This window comes from Chrysemys picta, chromosome 3 (assembly GCF_011386835.1).
Source record: "Chrysemys picta bellii isolate R12L10 chromosome 3, ASM1138683v2, whole genome shotgun sequence".
Classification (NCBI taxonomy): Eukaryota; Metazoa; Chordata; order Testudines; family Emydidae; genus Chrysemys; species Chrysemys picta.
In genome coordinates this window covers 34,262,577-34,281,621 of record NC_088793.1, presented here as the reverse complement: position 1 = coordinate 34,281,621, position 19,045 = coordinate 34,262,577, and the positions used below count along the sequence as shown (strand labels likewise).

Here is a 19,045-nt window from a genome sequence, read left to right as displayed (position 1 = left end):
TGTGAGATAAAGGTGGTTTGTCAACGAGGACCTACACAGCCTATAGAATTCGGCGTCACTTGAGTTTTTAAGGGACACAGACCAATAAGAAAGAGAGGTTGACACTTCCGTGTACATGCGCAGAATGTAGGTATAGACAGACTGACAGTATAAAAAAGGCGCCCAGACCAGGAAAATTGAGCTTTCTATGGGAAACTCCAGCAGGAACCACTCCCGTATTGATGCTCAATCCATGAGAGAGACAACAGACTAACACCATCTAGGAGGACGTGAATACGTCTGTAGGTATAACTGGTACATTGTACTTATCTTTAGGATTTGTATATTCTGTGACATTTATAACTTTGTTGGAACTTTAATAAAACTACTAAAAGATAAATGCTGTTGTAATTGTATGTGTTATTTGCCTATGGTTTCATGCGTTCCTATAGGCTCTAGATCTAGAACAGAGATAACTTTGTTGAACTTGAGACTGTAGCTGCCACAGCAGAATCCACTGGAGTATAATTAACATTAAATAGAATAAAAGGCTACAATACATAAAAATAAAATTATTTGGCACAGAGTAACACTTAATAGCATCAATAAGGGAAGACTTTTGCATATACTCTTTCCTGGATGCTTTAAGAAAAATCACCTGTAGTTCATTACCACCTGTCCCTTCACGTCTCTCTCTTTAAGGTGAATACATAATTAATTAAGAAAAATTGTTTGTCAGGAAATCTGATCTTATGGTTAGCTTGTAAGTTTTGTAGTAAGCCAATTGTTATAAGTGGGACTTTGGGCTGAGGATGGTAAATTTCTGGACAGATCTAAACAGCTAATTTAGCTAATGTGTGAAAAACATTTCTGATACTGGCTTTTAAATTGTTAAAATAAAGCTGCTCTAAAATGGACTTGCATAAGAATTCAAACAATCAGAAAGTTGCATCATAGTATCTGATCACTGTACATGAGGAAGTGGCCCAAACTCTAGTGAGCTAGTTAAAACTGCACTGAGGGAAACATGGTGATAGTCTTGAACTTTCTGGTTAGGATGACCAGATAGCAAGTGTGAAAAATTGGGACAGGTGGTGGGGAGCAATAGGTGCCTATATAAGAAAAAGGCCCAAAAATCGGAACTGTCCCTATAAATTCGGGACATCTGGTCACCCTATTTCTGGTTAAATGAAAATTGGCTCATTAAGAAGGATGTCATGTCACTTAATTGAGGCTTAATAGATCACTTTGAAGACGAAAAGTGCTGTATAAGTACCAAGCAGCATTATCTTTCTTAGTAGTTAAAAAAATATATATATATTTTTTTAACCATAAGCGCCAACTCCGTGGGTACTCCAGGGATGGAGCACCCACGGAAAAAAATTAGCTGGTGCTTAGCACCCACCAACAGCAAAGCTCCCTTCCCTCCCCCTCCCCCCCGCTCCCATGCACCTACAGCCCCTGCCGATCAACTCCTCCCCCTCCCTCCCACCTCCCAGCACCTCCTCCAGCACCGGAACACCCAGTTGAAAAGGAACCCTCCCCAGCCCGGTGAAAATGAGCGAGTGATGGGGGGGGGGGATGGAGTGAATGGGGCGGGGCCTTGAAGAAGGGGCTGGGCAAGGGTGTTCGGTTTTGTGCGATTAGAAAGTTGGCAACCCTACTTGGAATTAGAAATTATCTTCTCATTTATAACCACTAGGAATTGAATTATGTTTTCCATTTTAGAATTATAGCAGTAATTCACTCTAAATGTGGGCTACCAGAAGGTAAAGTCAATATTTATTTTACAGATAAAACTTCAAAAAAAAACAACAACTGGCATGTGACTACTTATTCAGCAATTCTACAAATTAAGTCTTTTATAATAAACAGTTAAGAGGCATATTCATTTAGAACATATCTGGGCAAACACATCTAGGATTATTTCACAATATTTTTTTGTCAAGATAAAACCAGGTTATCTGTTAACTGAGTGCATCCACAAATATTAGTCAATCTAGTCCGGATGAAGTTCCAATCATAAAGCACAGTAAAGCAAAGACAGGATTGACATGTGCAACAGTATATTTAAAGTTTGCTGATATTTTTGTACTAGTCTCTCATATTAGGTTTTAGTGCTTTCCAAAGTTTATATTTCCCAAAGCACTGAACAGGTTATCAAGTAAATACACCATCCAAAGTTTTAAAATTGCATTATTACAAAAATTTTAAAAGCATAAACTTTGGACAATCTGTAATCCTCAGCAATACTCTACTACACATTAGTTGATGATCAAGGCAACTAATTTTACAGAGACTAGAAAAGAAACTAAGACTTTCTCACTGCTACACATACGTAATGCACTATGATATCATTGCTTGTTAATAATTTATTTGCCAAGTAGTTACATTGGTTGAAAAAATATCTGAGTTTTTGATCTACAGACCTTTCCACAAAAAAGCTCCAATCCTTTCAAATGACATGATTTTTTCTTTCATTGTTTCTGGCCACCTGAACAGAAATCTATGCATATTTTTCCATTCAACTTTTCCTTTGTATTTGCTAAAAAGGCATATGTCACACCTCATCAGGCAGAACTACATTACCACTGGTAGTTCTTGTACACCCTGGAGAATCACTGATGCAATGAAGAGCATATTTTATGGTTAAAGGAGACGTGGAAAATCCTTTAGCAAACAGAAAGGAATGAAGAACTGATATTTTTAACAACAAATATTTTCAGTGAAATCCTAGCCCAACTGAAGTAAATAGTTTTGCCATGGACTTTAATGGGACCAGAATTTCACTCACGCTTTGTTATTTGTAATTTTTCTTTCATGGATCATACAGTTTTGAAATGTATTTTATAATGTAAGTTATATAAAATAAAGTCAAAATCAGAAAATGTTTTGATATTAACAAAATATAATGTTTCAATTGACCCCAAATAAAGGTTTTTCAAAAATTTCATTTTGCAGAAAGTTTCAAAAAAAATTTCTTTTGTTTTTATTTGGAATAAAAAATTTTCAAAATCACAGAATTCCCAGCAAAACAAAAATTCCAGTTCCCACACAGTTCTGGATATATTACCTTTTTTTATTTAGTAGCCCAGTTTTATTAATTTTCCCTGTTCATATTCCAGGCTATGAAAAATCTATCTGTTTTAACCTGGATGAAACACTGACCCCTTGAGACAAAATATCCTGTCTGTTCAGAAGGTGCTGCTATATTTTGAGATTTGGGCTTCTTGGTCAATGTGGTGCTATAGAGCACAGGTGTGTTTCTTCTTTCCTCACCATCTGAACAGCACCTGACAAAGTGAAACTGAGGAGGAGGCAAAAGGCATGGTCCCTGCCCAGAAGAGAAAAGCCTAGTGACATAAAAATGGTAGGGAAGGGTGATACAATCAAAACACATACGTATGTTCTTTTGCTTTATAAAAATATATACGTAAATTATGAACAACTTGTGGGATTCCTGCTCTTCCACCACTCTTCATGTATTGCTCACCTTCTTTGATTGTACATTCTTCAGGGCAAGGACCACATCTATGTCTATGGACAGCACCTAGCAAAATGGGGCTCCAAACCCAATCAGGGCACCTGAGCTCTACCAAAGTAAAAACACTGCAACTAAGTAACTTACTTTTCTTGTAGGGGTTAGCGGTGGCTACATATTTTGTGTAATGGCAGGACAACTGTATAATATTCTGCCTGAAGAATGGTAGGCATAGTTCTACAGAATTTGTATTTGAAAATGGATTTCACATCCCTGTGTTAAGATCCCTTTCTTCTGTTATATAAAGGCAACAGCATGAATCTTAATTTCTTTTTATGTATATTAAGTTATTCTACTTCAAAAGGCAGCCTCTACCACAGTGTAATGTGAAACTGTTTTGATTTTTTTAGAAAATGTAGCTGAATAGCCTCAGCATAATTTGCTCATGCCAGTACCTCTAATGCTCCACTTCAGTGCCCAAAATGCTGTTGCCTCTTCTACTGTGTGCGCCAATGCACATTTATTAGAAAACAAATTCTTGTCTCCACGGGTAGAACTGAATATGTAGTAATATGCATACACATGAACTGTGTTAATTCTATTTATCATAACTAAATTTCATGGTTCAGATTATTAATAAAAGATATGTGAAAAATGTTTTGAGTACTTTATGTCACATATTTGTCTTCACCGTACCTAAAGGAGAAAACACCCTATGTGCTCAAGACAATCAATAATTTGTCATTACTCACCCTAAACTGTAATGACAGTCTTCAAGTATAAATCAATACATATTCCAATAAATATTTATAATTTTGACTAATATTTTGTTTTCATGCCATGAGTCAACTAGCACCAACCAATGCTGGCTGCACTTCTGGGAGACACCTTTAAAAATGCCATGAGTCCTACCACGGATACAATATTGAGATGCAGCAACTGTAGCCACTGAAGCGGGGAACAAGAATTCTGGAGAGCAAAGTGAATCAGCAAAGTCAAGAAAAGAACTTACGATCTCAGGCAAATCACAACCCTCTTTGTGCTTCAATTGATCAGTCTCTGAATTGAAGAAAATATTAATCTTCATAGGCAGCGGGTGAAGCCTCCCCTTGAGGAGGCTAGCGCCTGCCCCACCTCTTCCAGCTGAGGCCCCACCCCAGGCCTCTGCTCTCAGCCCCGCATCGTGGCCCCAGCCAGGGTGGAGGAGGGCGGCTGAGAGCTTGGCCCCTCCCCAACATGGCCCTGGCTGGGGTTGGGGGGGCGGAGGGCTGAGAGATCAGTCTCAGTCAGGGTCGAGCTCTCAGCCTTGGCCGGGACTGCGGTGAAGCTCTCGGCCCTGGCTGGAGCTCCGAGCCTGGAGCCCCTCCCCCCATTCTGCCTCTTCTGCCTGCAGCCCTGACCATGGCCCCACCACCCCATTCTGTCCCTTCCCCTGCAGCACTGCCCCCATTCCACCCACGGCCCTGCCCCGCCCTTCCCCATGGCCCCGCCCTATTCCACACCCATTCTGCCTCTCCCTCCCCCCGAGACCCAACCCCCACTCGCTCCTTCCCCCCCGATCCCCACTGCGGCCCCGAGACCAGAAAAGTTCTGTGCCCCGAGCTCCTCTAGCCCTGAGGCTGTAGCCGGGGGGAGATTTTTCTGGGGGCCCCAAATCCACCACTGCCCCTACCCCCAGAAGCACAAGGTTCGGGGAGGCTTAGCCTCCCTCAGCCTCCATTACACGTTGCCTATGTTCATCTTTGTAAGTCATGTGGAGATCAGAGGTGCACTATGATGTGCACAGTATTTTATGCTAATTATAATTCCTACTGATTAACTTCCCAGCACTCTAGGATCTCTTTGGTTTTCTCAGAAAAGTTGTTTGAACTGACAAATTATAAAAGAGCCAATTTTTTAGAGCAAAATATGCCAAAAACCAACATCGGATGTCCCAAATACAAGAAGTGAGCTGTATAAGGCTTTTTCCAAGGTTCAGAACAGCAAGAAAAAAAGCTTATTAATTAAAACGTTACTATGTATAAATATAACCCTTATCTCTGAGATCACTTGAAATATAGATAACAAACAGCCATGCCTATATTAGCATAAAATTTGATCTTAGAATTTTTAAAAAATATTAATTGCAGTATTTTAGTACTTCGGCAGTACTTAAATCACCCTACACAAACACAAAAAATCCCGTATTCATTTTACAATGTGTAGCATTTCTGAGGCATTATTCTCTGTTGACTTCAGAGATTGCCTTTGAATGGCAGACGTTTTTAACTGTTCCGACAGAGGTGAAGTATCATAATGGAGAACCTGAACCTGCCATTTTGTAATTCACAAAAATTTGCTCCTAGACTGGTGTGTGAAATAATCCTAGAATTTCGCTCACACATATTTCTACCTACAGCATCTGCCTACCTACTGATGCGGCACCACCAGCACTGTAACAGCCAAGTGCTTTATTCTCCCTTTTCTTTAGTCACATGACATTTGAGTGGCACACACAGAAAACTGTAGTAGTCAAATAGTTACCCAGGAACATTCTCCATTGCAAACTAGCAGAGGGTTGAGGAACACTGCACAGCTGGAGAGCAAGTCAGATAAATTAGCCCTCTCCTTTTGGGACCTCAGTATATTGGTTAACGAAAAACAAAACAGAAAATACTTATTCTGCAGGAATTAAAAAACTTAATACAAAATACATTATGTACACCCTACCTTACCTACAAAGATGACACCATGTTTGCATAAAGATAGCATTTTAAAAAAAGTATCAAAGCTCTATCACCCCTACTGACTTGGAAAATCTAATCTAAAACTGGTGTGGGGCACAATATCAAAAAGGTGTATGAGTAAAAAGTAGCAAAATTAATTTTTAAACATAATTTTGGCCCAACATGCCATAATATCTTATATAAATATAATGGAATAAATTCTTTGATAGCAAAACTCCACCAAAATCAAGCGTTAACATTAGGGTTACCATATTTCAGCAAGCAAAAAAGAGGACGGGAGGAGCCCCGCCCTAGCCCCGCCCCTGCCCCTCCCACTTCCCGCCCCCCCAGAACCCCCAACCCTCCCCCCGTTCCTTGTCCCCTGACTGCCCCCTCCTGGGACCCCTGCCCCTAACTGCCCCCCAGGACTCCACTCCCTATCTAAGCCTCCCTGCCTCTTGTCCCCTGACTGCCCCAACCCTTATCCACACCCCCACCCCCTGACAGCCCCCCCCCCGAACTCCCAACCCATCTAAACCCCTCTGCTCCCTGTCCCCTGACTGCTCCAATCCCTCTCCGCACTCCTGCCCCCTGACAGCCCCCCCAGAACTCCCAACCCATCTAAACCTCTCTGCTCCCTGTCCCCTGACTGCTCCGATCCCTCTCCCCACTCCTGCCCCCTTGACAGCCCCCCCAGAACTCCCAACCCATCTAAACCTCTCTGCTCCGTCCCCTGACTGCTCCGATCCCTCTCACCACTCCTGCCCCCTGACAGCCCCCCCCAGAACTCCCAACCCATCTAAACCTCTCTGCTCCCTGTCCCCTGACTGCTCCGATCCCTCTCCCCACTCCTGCCCCCTGACAGCCCCCCCCAGAACTCCCAGCTCCCCACCCCCCTGCTCCTTGTCCCCTGACTGCCCCTTCCTGGGACCCCTGCTCCTAACTGCCCTCCAGAACCCCACCCCTAAGCCTCCCTGTTCCTTGTCCCCTAACTGCCCCCTCCTAAGACCCCCCCCCAACTGCCCCCCAGGACCCTACCCCCTACCTGTACCCTGACTGCCCAAAACTTTCTCCACCCCCCCCCAAAAGCCCCCCCCCCCGTTTCTTGACTGCCCCCTCCAGAACCTTCCTGCCCCCGGTCCCCCTTACCCTGCTGCTCAGAACAGGGTGTTGGGCTCTGTGCGAGCCGAGCCGGACACGTGGCTGCGCTCCCCAGCACAACAAAACCCGGTCCCTGGCCCTGCACAACAAAACCCGGTCCCTGGCCCTGCACAGTGCTGCCGGACCGGGTTGCAGGAGAGGCCAACTCAGAATGCAGGGCGGCTCCGGCTCCTCTACAGCTGCTCAGGAGTCCAGCCCGGGATTTTTCTGCAGCCCTCCCAGCCGCTCGCTCTGCCGGGGGAGGGGGAAATCCCGGACATTGTGAGTGCTTTACAAATTCCCCCCGGACGCTATTTTTAGCGCGAAAAGGAGGACATGTCCGGGTAAATCCGGACGAATGGTAACCCTAGTTAACATTAAAAAGCCAAAATCATTTTAGCAAGTACCATCCTGTAGCACTAAAGTCAAAACGAGCTGATACTTTTCCTTCACCTGCTCCTCACTGTGCTCTGGACACACACCCATGTTCACACCCAGACACATTCCACTTATCACAGCTGTTGCCTTTTTCTGACTCAGGCTGGGAGTCTCTCCTGCTGCTTGAATAGGAATCCCAGCTGACTCCACTCCTGAATTCTAGTACTACCCACACCCTTCCCTCTACACAGATATACAGCAGCCCTTTTGGGACAGAGGGAGAGTGCTGCTGCAATGTTAGGAGTGAGGGAGAAAGTTTACCAAAAGCCAAGGATGAAGTCAGCTGGAATTCAACTTCAGGCAACAGGAAAGACATTTTTTGCATGTGTGGAGGAGGACAGCAGCTGTGAAATGTGTGGAATTTGACCTGCTGAGGTTGAGTGGGTTTGTGGCCAGAAAAGTGCATTGAGGGAAGTGAAAAGATTAAAAGACATCCCACATACTGCAAAATGGAAGTTACAAGATGGAAGGTCAGAGCTACTTAAAGTCTGAAACATTCACATGCACCACTTATCTCCTCTGTTATTTATGAATGTTAACTGATGTATTCTTTTAATACATACCTATCTGTACAACTTGTGTTAACACAGTTGCATTTTCCTTTAAACTGCATATTTGCAGAGACAAAATATTCTCTATTCTAGGGAGATGTCTGCGTTATAGGAATATCAAGCTATGCTGGGCAAGTATAGAGCCACATTTAGTCATAGGAAGTGAGCTGTCTCAGCCTCTTAGCCTGGGGATTCCACTGAGACAGAAGAAAACTGTCAGTGACTCCATCCTGCAAACTGGTCTTAAATGACACTACCAATCCCTGACAGAACAAGTTTCATTTTGAGGAAGCCCCTTCCTATATCATAACATTTTTTTTTCTGAGACAGAAGAAAAAGCATCAATTGGCTAAGTGTGCAGATTTGAAAGATTCCACACAGGAACTGGTGAGGATCAGAGTGGAATAACTCGATGGTGAGCCTCTGACAAAACAGTGGTTTGTGGTCAGTAGGAGCCCTACTAATTTTCAGAGGAAGAATAAGAAAAGTCTGTGGAAGCACAAGTAGGCAGGGCCAACCGTTCCCCCTCCCCCGTATATAGTTGAGAAACAAAATAAGGAAAGAACACAAACATTTTTCATTCCTATATTTAATGTAGCAAGCCCTTATCAATTTCCCCATCAAGACTAATATGACAATGAAAATCATGTGGCGCAGTGGTCCCCAACCTTTTCCGTCTGGCGGGTGCCAGACAACGAGCCACGGAGGACCGTGGCGGTGGACGAGCATGCGCTGAAATGCCACCGACAAGCAGCAACATCAATAGGCGTCGCCGCCAAAATTTCAGGGGCAACACCTTTGGATGACGCTGCTTGCCGACAAGCAGCGTCATCCAGAGGCGTCGCTGCCAAAATGCCGCCGAAAATCAGAGGCATTTCGGCGGCAACGCCTCTGGATGACGCTGCTTCTCGGCAGCATTTCGGCGAATGTTTGTCCACTGGCCAGTACGCAGGCGCACTTAGATGCTCCAGCGGGCACCATGGTGCCCGCGGGCACCGCGTTGGGGACCCCTGGCTTACAGGGCTTGTTTATACTGCAAAAAAAACAACAACGAGTCTCAGAGCCCATGTCTACAACCTCAGATTCACGCTACGGCAATAAAAATAGCCATGTAGCTATACCCGCTTAGTCCAGAGCTTGGGCTTTGTAACACCCTTTCCCCACCCCAAGCTTCAAAGACCAAGCTCCAGCCTGAGCGGGAACATCTGCATGGCTATTTTTAATGCTGTAGTGCAATAGTGCAAGCCCTGTGAGCCTCCCGCGGCAGCGCTTTGAAGTGTGAGTGTGGTCACATGCGAGTGCTGGGAGAGAGCTCCCAGCGCTCCTGGTAACCCACCTCCACGAGGGGATTAGCTCCAAGTACTGGGAGCATGGCTCCCAGTGCTCGGAGCCTGTTTACTCTAGCGCTTTAAAGCGCTCAGACTTGCTGCACGCAGGGGGGTGATTTTTCACCCCCCTGAGCCAGCAAGTTAGAGCACTATAAAATGTAAGTGTAAACAAGCCCATCTGTATTCATGAGCTCTGCAGCTTGTTTTGTGGGGTGGGGTGGTTTGCAGTGTAGACACGCCCATAGTCACACAAGCATCACGCATTAAACCCAAGTACGCACTTAATGATTCAAAGCGACATTTAACTTCTTTAGAAATTCATCAGTAAGCATATATATTCACTGCAGAGTTAACTCGGGTTTTTATTCAGGTGTTGCCCCTAATCCCTCTCCCTTTAACTAGCTGGCTCATCTGGGGCTGTAGGGTAAAACCCAGTGCTTCTTTCACATAGGCTGGTAAACAGCCCACTTTGCAGTGAGAATGTAGACTAAATCACTGAGTGCTGATGGTCCTCCAATACTTTCCCCATAGTTTCCCTGTGTACCCACAAGGACATACAAGTTCTTCCACAATTCACTGGGAAAGACTCGCAGGACAAACAACAATGGGATATGCTCCCAGGAGTCATAACAACAAACATGGGTGTGTGCAGCACCAGTGAGCAGCATTTAAAGTGTCTGTATGTGGGGCAGGGAGCAACAGAGATGAGGTGGGGTGGAAAGAGAAGCAGCACCACAATGATGGTCCCCAGGAACTCACTGCACCACCAGAGAGACTTTCCCAACCTCACTGACTGTCACTTCACTCCCCAATTCCCAAGAGAGTCTCCCAACCCCATTGTCACTTCACCCTGGCTCCAGAGATACCCCAACACCACTGTCACTTCATCTCCAGCCTGAGGGACCCCCAGTCCCACTGAGTATCACCATCCCCTCGGTCCCATATCTTCAGAGAGACACCCCTAATCCTAAAAAAACAGAGAGTCCTGTGGCACCTTTAAGACTAACAGATATATTGGAGCATAAGCTTTCGTGGGTGAATGCCCACTTCGTCGGATGAGCGGGGCTGGCCGCACTCCGGCCGGAGTCCTGCCGGCAGAGTGGGGCTGCCGCGCTCCGGCCGGGAGAGGCCGTGGGGCTGGCTGTGCTCCGGCCGGTGCTCTGGCCAGGGGAGCGGGGCCCCCAAAGACTACCGCCGCCGGCCTGCCACGCCGACTACCGGGAGGGCTCCGCGCCACTCTGCAGCCCGCTTCCAGCAGGGCGCTTCCCTCCTCTGCGCTGCCGCCCCCTACATCGGTCCGCGGAGGGAAATATGCGGGCTGGAGCCGGCCCTGCCGGGGACAGAGGTGAGAACCCCAGGGACAGGCCAGGGCTGCAGGAAGAGTCGCTCCTGCTGCAGCCGCTGGGGAATGGATCCCAAACGCCCCGCGCCTGCCAGACTCACCCGGCGCCTGCTGCAGCCGCCGGGGCCAGACTCGCCCCGCGTTATAATCAAATTCACGTTATCACGGGGCACGTTATAGCGGGGTTCCAGTGTAATAAATAAGTATAAATAGCTTAATGAGCTAAAAATTGAATGTGATTATGTAATATATGTATAAAACATTATGAATTATCTGTGTTAAGTGCATAAAGTTTTACTTTGTCTGGGGATATAATCCCCCACCCCGCTTTTTTTTCAGACCACTAAGCATTGCCAGTGAGGTCACAGGAATTTGGGTAAGGCTTTGCAGTGTGGCTTCTCACAACCACATGCCAATCATCCACGTCAACTCTGTAGTGAAGCCACACCCCATAACCACAACACTGTCCCTTTACACTGAAGCAGTAATTGAAACAATTCACCAAACATAATGCCTACTATCAGAAAATCCTAAGTAGATGTTGTGACAGGTTGCCCCCCACCCCTGGGGTGCCACCTGATATACTGGGGTATCACTGAACCCACCTATTCTACCAGCCTGGGTTCCCTTACACTTTCCTGCTGAGCCAGGCCCTTATGGAAGAGGCTACATTTCCGTATATGAAGAAAATAAGTTTCAATTCTACAAACTGAAGCTCCTCTGTCATTCTCTCTCTCCCCCTCCACACTTTTACTTTTCCCTCTCTCCTACTATCATTCATTCCTGTTATCCACGTTCATTATTGTCCCACATGGATTCTCTTTTCACACCTCATCCTGTCAATAGGCATACACCAATCCCACCACCCCCCATCACTTAATTTCAAACTTCCTTGTGACTCTCCAAGTCTCTTTTCTTTCTTCTTCCCCACCCATTTCCTATAACTGTCCTATCACAAACTCCTCCTCCCACCTGCATTTCATTGTCCCCTAAATCAAATCAATTAAATTCTCCCACATCAAGAAACTGAGTTGACTCCCATCCCATCAAGTTCCCATTCCCATTCATTAAATTAATTCACATATTTACGTAGTGTGTGGAATGCTCTCTTTGCAATCATAATTCTTTTAAAATTAATGTTTAGATTCTACTTATTAACCTCATCAATAACATGACCAACCTAGTGGGGAGCCAAACAGTCTGTAATGATTTAGGACTAACTATGCTACTGATTGTGGATGCCTGGTGTCCAGGGGAAATTTATCTTTACTCCTGCGATCAAATCAACCCTTAAGCTTCTCTGTTAAAAAAGATTTGAGCTCCTGAGTCTTTCTATAAGGCATGTTTTCCAATCCATTCCAATCAATTATATATTTCAGACATAAGAGAAATATTTAGCGCGTGGAATCAATATTCACTACCTCATGGCTATGCACAACTTCCTGTATGACTTAACACACCTATACTGTTCTCTGCTTCTGAAGACAAAGATACAAAATAGGGTAAAAAGAGTGGTGACTGGAGGGAGAAGAGAGAATGTTCCAACTTGGGGAAGACAAGCAGGAGTGGAGAGAACAAGTTAAACACCCAAGATACCACTTTCAAGGTTACAAGAGGCAGTTTAGAAGATAGCACCACACAAAGCCAAGACTAAAGATAACAGGGCACTACTTTTGCCACTCTTCGTGATAGGAATTTAGCTGTAACAATCCTAAACTTTTCAACTCTGTTTACTGTAGTATTTGTAGAAGCACCACACACAACCTACAAGGAAGCTATGCTATATTAGTCATATCATCAGAATCTGTATTATAATAATAGAAGCAGCAGCTATGCCAACTTTGGCTACTAATAAATTAAAAACTGTGCCACTGCCAAAAAATAGCAGCATTCTCTTCAGTTATTTTTACTTATGCCAAAAAAGCAAGAGACACCATTAGGGAATTATGACATGTTACAGTTGTCCTTTGGGCCAAGTTCACTGTTGTGACTAGATATGGATGAGCTCCACCTCTACCACTAACTTCCTTTTCTGGAATGACTTCAACAATGAGGCAATAAAGCCTTTGAAAGCAAAAAATCTCCACTGACATAAGCAGCATAAGCAGGAATAAGCTGTTTGTGCTTCTGCTGAAAGCAATGATTGCAAGGTAGAGGATAGAGTGCAGTTTATATCTATAAAAAACAATTACTCATCACTGTCCAAACCATCATGAAACTACTGCGAAAAGCACTGTTAAGCTAGAGCTGTGGCTGGGGAAGAGTTTTTGACTATCAGAATTACCACAGCAAAACCCACAGCTTTGTGGTTTCTTTTGCTGACCTGCTGAACTAAAGTTGTATTTCATACAATGGTAATAAAATAAATAACTGAAATACATTTTTATTGAATGCTGACAAACTAAAGAATTGTTTGTGTTTTCTTTTTCAAGGCACAAAGTCACATATAATCAAATAGAAAGGGCCAAGATTTTCCTTTCTGCCTATTCTCTCAGTGGGTTACTTGTAGGCTATTGCATAGTGGTGGACATCCATTTAACAGTACTGGGGCAAATGTAGCAAGAAAAGCTAATTATTGAAAACAGTATCTGACTGAGATGTAAGGCAGCAACTTCCAACCCAAAAAGCATTAAGAGATACTTGGGTGATATTCTTATATATTCATATTCATTGGCAAACCTAGAGCCTTAAAGGCAGTGCTCCTTTTCTTATGTGGTAAGTGGGTGTGTTCCCTTCTCCAGAAGAACCAGACTAAAAGACTCCAACCGACGATTGCTCCCAAATGGACATGAGACTGTCTGGCTGAGGAGTAAGCAGACATTTGGAACAGGGTTAAGGCAGAGAGACAGCAATAAGGAACAGCGTTAGAAGCATGACATGAAAAAATTGTTCAGTAAATTTAATTAAAACATACTAAGGGTCATGGTGGCTTCTCCATCGCTGATAAGTTTTAAATCAAGATTGGATGTTTTTCTAGAAGATGTTCTCTAGGACTTATTTTGGGGAAGTGCTATGGCCTGTGTTACACAGGAGGTCAGACTAGATGATCACAATGGTCCCTTCTAGCCTGGGAATCTGAACTTACAGTTGTGTTTTTCTGGAGGTATGAAGTTCGAGGAACTACAGAATAAGCTTTGGGTTGCATCTTGTCAAGGTGAGCAAGAACTGAGGTCATATAAAAAAAATAGAGACTAAATGTCTTGAGCCTATGTCTACACATTTCTTTTAAAAAAGGAATTAACCCTCCTCAGGAGCCTAATCTTTCTGTCCTGGCTTCCAAATGGTCAATAGTTCAATAACTATAAAATGAAAGCTCTTTCTGTCTGGAGGAAAATAGGTTCCAAGGTGAACTGGGGTATTGGTAGGAGTTACGGTGTAGCATCAGGAGGGGTGTAGTCTTATATATAAATAAGAACAGCGAAGGCCGAACATTTAATTTTATCCAACAGTAGACATTTTTCCCCAGGTAATTGTGTGTAAATGTGATAAAGCACACCATGTTTATAGAACAGTACACACATGCCCATTATGAACTTTTAAATCCAAACCAATTTTAACTACAAACGTAATTCGGCAGTAAAGGCTGAATGGATTACTTACCATTTCTCAAGCAAATTTGCTTCTGGAAAGGATAGACGATGCAAAAGAGATTGGGAGACATATTCTATAACAGTGGTCACCAACCCATAGATTGCGATCGACTGGTTGATCCTGGAGCCTCTGCCAGTCAATCGTGATCTTTGGACACTAAAAGTCCGGTGGCGCAGCAGAGCTAAGGCAAGCTCCCTGCCTGCCCCGGCCCCAAGCTGCTCCAGGAAGCAGCCAGCACCGCCCTGCAGCCCCTGGAGGGGGGCAGGGGTTTCCACATGCTGTTCCTGCCTGTAAGTGCCGCCCCCACAGATCCCATTGGCCGGGAACAGGAAATTGTAGCCAATGGGAGCTGCAGGGGCGGTGCTTGCAGGCAGGAGCAGCACACTAAGACACGTGCCCCCCCGGGGTTGCAGGGGCATGCTGGGCGCTTCCAGGAGCAGTGTGGGGCCGGGGCAGGCAGGGAGCCTGCCTTAGCCCCACTGCGCTGCCACCTGGGAGCTGCCCGAGGTAAGTGCTGTCTGGCAGGAGCCCACACCCCAACCTCCAGCCCTGAGCCCCGTCCCGAAGCCAGCACCCCATACCCCCCTCCTACACTCCAACATTATGCCCCAGCCTGGAGCCCCCTCCTACACCCAAACTTCCTCCCAGAGCTTGCACCCCTCACCTTCTCCTGCACCCCAACCTCCTGCCCCAGGCTCAGCCCACAGCCCCCTCCCACACTCCGAACCCCTCGGCCCCAGCCCAGAGCCTACACCCCCTCCTGAACCCCAGCCCTCTGCCCCAGCCTGGTGAAAGTGAGTGAGGCTGGGGAAGAGCGAGCGATGGATGGAGAAGGGGATAGAGTGAGCAGGAGGCGGGGCTTTGGGGAAGGGGCAGGGCCTCAGGGAAGGGGCAGGATAGATCCTGGGTTGCACTTAAATTCAAAAAGTGATCTTGTGCATAAAAAGGTTGGAGCGCAGTGCTCTACAAGCACAGTTCTAAGTCTTAGGCTTGTTTTCTTGCTTCCCAGAACACAATCTTGAGATATTTCAGCCCTAAAGGAACATTTGAAAAATAGAGGTGAGAATGAGAGTGTCATCTCATCCTTAACTATAGCATTGCAGTGAAGACAGATTAGAGAAAGTGCAAAAACACTTACATAAAATGTGATTAAAAATGTCACAGATTCATAAAAAGATGATAGTGGAAATTCTAATTAGAGAAGTGATAGAGGAGCTCTTGAGAGAAATGAATACAGATAAAAAATGGTTTGCACTGTTCTCAGAAAGATAAGTTATGCTCAAAATAGTTACTAAGATTCTGCTGAGGAAAACAAAAAAAAACGTAGATACCTAATCAAGGTAAATTTATGTCTAAAATCTTAAAATCCCAAACGATATTCTGAAACTATTTACTCAATTCCTATTTTCCACACTGGATTAGACCCGTTGTTCAAGTAGTCCTGTCTGTTGTCTGACAACTGCCAGCATGGAATGACATAGAGGTAAGTGAAAGAACACCACAATAGGCAGATCTGGGATATTCAAGATCAAAAGGTGACTTGATCACAGTGTATAAATAATTTATGGGGAGAAAATACCAGGTACCAAAATACTATTTAATCTATCAGACAAAGGTGTAAGAAGAACCAATGGGCTAGAATTTAAAATGAGACAAAATTTAAGTTGGAAATAAGGGACTTTTTTGAAACAATGAGGGTAATTAACAACTGGAACAAAGTAACTGATCCATCACTTCCCTCGGTATGTCTTAATGTTTTCAAATCAAGATTGAATGCTTTTTTGGAGGATATGCTTTAGCCAAAAAATAAGTTACTGGGCTCAATACGAGAGTTCTGTGGGGTCTGTGTTATACAGTCACTCCCCGACTTACGCAAGCGTTCTGTTACGCCTTGCGTAACTTGAATTTTGCATAAGTCGGAAACATATACCCGACAATTATGCAAATAAATAAATAAATAAATAAAACCTCCTATTTCTAGCTTACAGAACTCTTTCCGTAAGTGCGGATTTGCGTAAGTCAGGTTTGCGTAACCTGGGGGGCGTCTGTATACGAAGTCAGACTAGATGATCTAATGGTCCCTCTATTTGTTTCCCATCTCTCATATGCTTTTGAGTCCATGACAACACTTTGTCTCACTCCATGACTGCTGATATTTTTGGGTAGCCACTTGTGAGGGACCCTGTCAAAGGCCTTTCAAAAGTCTATATAAATTATGGTTGACCATTTCACCTTTTATTAACTACTACAATGACATATTAAAAGATTTCTAGTACATTAATGAGACTACTTCCCTTTGCAGACACCATGCTAGTTAGGGTAAGAACCAAGATAGTATCTGTAAAGTCAACGCACACAGCATAGAGGTATGAAGAACTACCCAAACACCAAAGAACATTATACTAAGTTATAGCCATCCAGAGGTATCAAGTGGAGTACAACTAGTATTAGTGCTAGTTCTAATTTTGTTTGCTGCATACACTAACAAACCGGAAGTATCCATGCAGTAAGAAGTTACTCTAAACAGCGAAAAACAACCAGAAAGAAGGTTAGTTAATATTAAAGAGAGAAACTAAATGCAGAATGATATGGAGAATTAGAACAACAAATGTGCAGGTAACTGGGGACACCTCTTCCCCCCAAAAAAAACCCATGACCAAGAAGAGAATATATTATCAAAGTCATTTTACAAATGCCAGAAGTCAGGAGAACTGTTCTAGTTCATTGCAGAGAATCCTAACAAAAAGTTTAACACAATTCTTAGAACAAGTAAACCAAGCACAGAAAAGAAAAATATTTTAGACAGCAATAGTTCTATCATAAGGCCATCCAGGGCAGTTCCCCCGAGAAAAAGTGAGAAAATTAAACTGAAATGTAATAAATGTATCTTCATTACAGTTATGCACTTATTCAAAACTGTTTACTATTTCAACTTCGCAGAGGAATGATACTTATGGGGGCATCTTCTCCAGTGACTCAAATTATATGCTAATGTTTCAGTTGAAGACTCCAAAGCAGTAACAGAACCACCTCGATTTTATACCACATCCACCACAGTGGTATCTGAGCACTTCTTAAAGGTGACACTGTAACTTGGAGCAAATGGCCACAGCAGAAAATGAGAGTAATGTTTAAGTGTCCTCAGTTAACCAGTACACATACAGCTAAGTAGGGCCCCACTTGAAATTGAGCCAGCAATGATATTTCAATACAGTATGTAGGTGAGGCAACATCTGGAATATTTTTTTTTAATTTAGCCTATTAGAAATGTGATATTATTGAGATGGAGAAGCTACAGTGAAGGGCAATTAAGATGACCAAGACTGCGGGAACTGGCAGAACAAAGCTGAAGAAAATTGATGGGAATAAAAAACACAGGTCCAGCAATAAAGAACATTTGGATCGTACATCACACAGAAAGAACCAGATCTTCAGAAAACTCAGATTTGCTTTTAATCATCATTTCAGTCTGAGGGCCTAATATCCTGCAAAGTTTTTGCATATTGCACTAAGTATTCATTTATATTAATTTAACCAACTATTTTAGCTACTAAGAGTAAAAGTTATTAGTGTTTGCTATAGAGCAGCAAGGGTCAGTCACATTGTGAAGGCAGGTAGTCAGTTGCTGAATTTTCTGTTTTTAAAGATTACTTCAGTTTAGAACGCAAGTGAGAATGAGACTTTGGCACTAGTGATTTGCAAAAATGTTTGTCCATTTGCCCATGACCCCTTTACGTCACAAATTAATATAGAAACCAGTATTGGATAAGATCCTTTGCAATAAGTCCCAGAAACCAGAGACAATAGAAGGAATACAGAATTTAAAGGAACAAACAGGGGAACCATTTTCATGCATATTAATGTGTATTTTAATAAATGTTATGTAATTTTAAACAAAGAATTAGCAGTCATTAATATTCTGTTATTACAAGACAATCTGCTTAATGCTGAGTCTGAGTATGTGTTTGTGTATAAAAATGTATGCTCTGAGCACTGACATCTGCTTGGCAGTAACAGTTATTAATAAGTGGTATTAATTAAAATTCTTGTTTAGAGCAAATTATTTCAGCAATAAAAAACAAAATGTGTATGATTTTTTGGAAGTAACCATACAACCTAAAGGCTAAATACCGGTACGAGACCGATAGTCAACAAGTACCGTAAGGGAAAGTTGAATAGAACTTTGAAGAGAGAGTTCAAGAGGGCGTGAAACCGTTAAGAGGTGCCCGTGGACGGTGTGAGGCCGGTAGCGGCCCCCGGAGTGCCGGGACCGGGTCTTCTTGGAGTCGGGTTGCTTGGGAATGCAGCCCAAAGCTGGTGGTAAACTCCATCTAAGGCTAAATACCATACAACCTAAAGCCGCTCATGAGGCTCAATGCTCAGCTGAACGTTAAACAGCAATATGGTAGACTGGGGAACATAACACTGGATAAAACCCCAACTTTAACTGTATCCTTATGTATATTTCCCTAATCTCACTCCCAAATCGT

General features: G+C 43.7%; 1 protein-coding gene across 9 annotated transcripts in view; it reads right to left on the bottom strand.

Annotated features, from left to right (window-relative positions):
* Nucleotides 1-19,045, bottom strand: part of MBOAT2 (membrane bound O-acyltransferase domain containing 2) — a 170,867-nt gene that overhangs the window by 64,850 nt on the left and 86,972 nt on the right. Inside the window, exon 4 of one of the 9 annotated variants that reach the window (XM_065590142.1) lies at nt 13,644-13,766. The exons of the other annotated variants lie outside the window; for them this stretch is intronic. The gene's annotated coding sequence lies outside the window, so the exon portion shown is untranslated. The remainder of the gene's footprint in view (nt 1-13,643; nt 13,767-19,045) is intronic. 9 annotated transcript variants of the gene reach the window in all.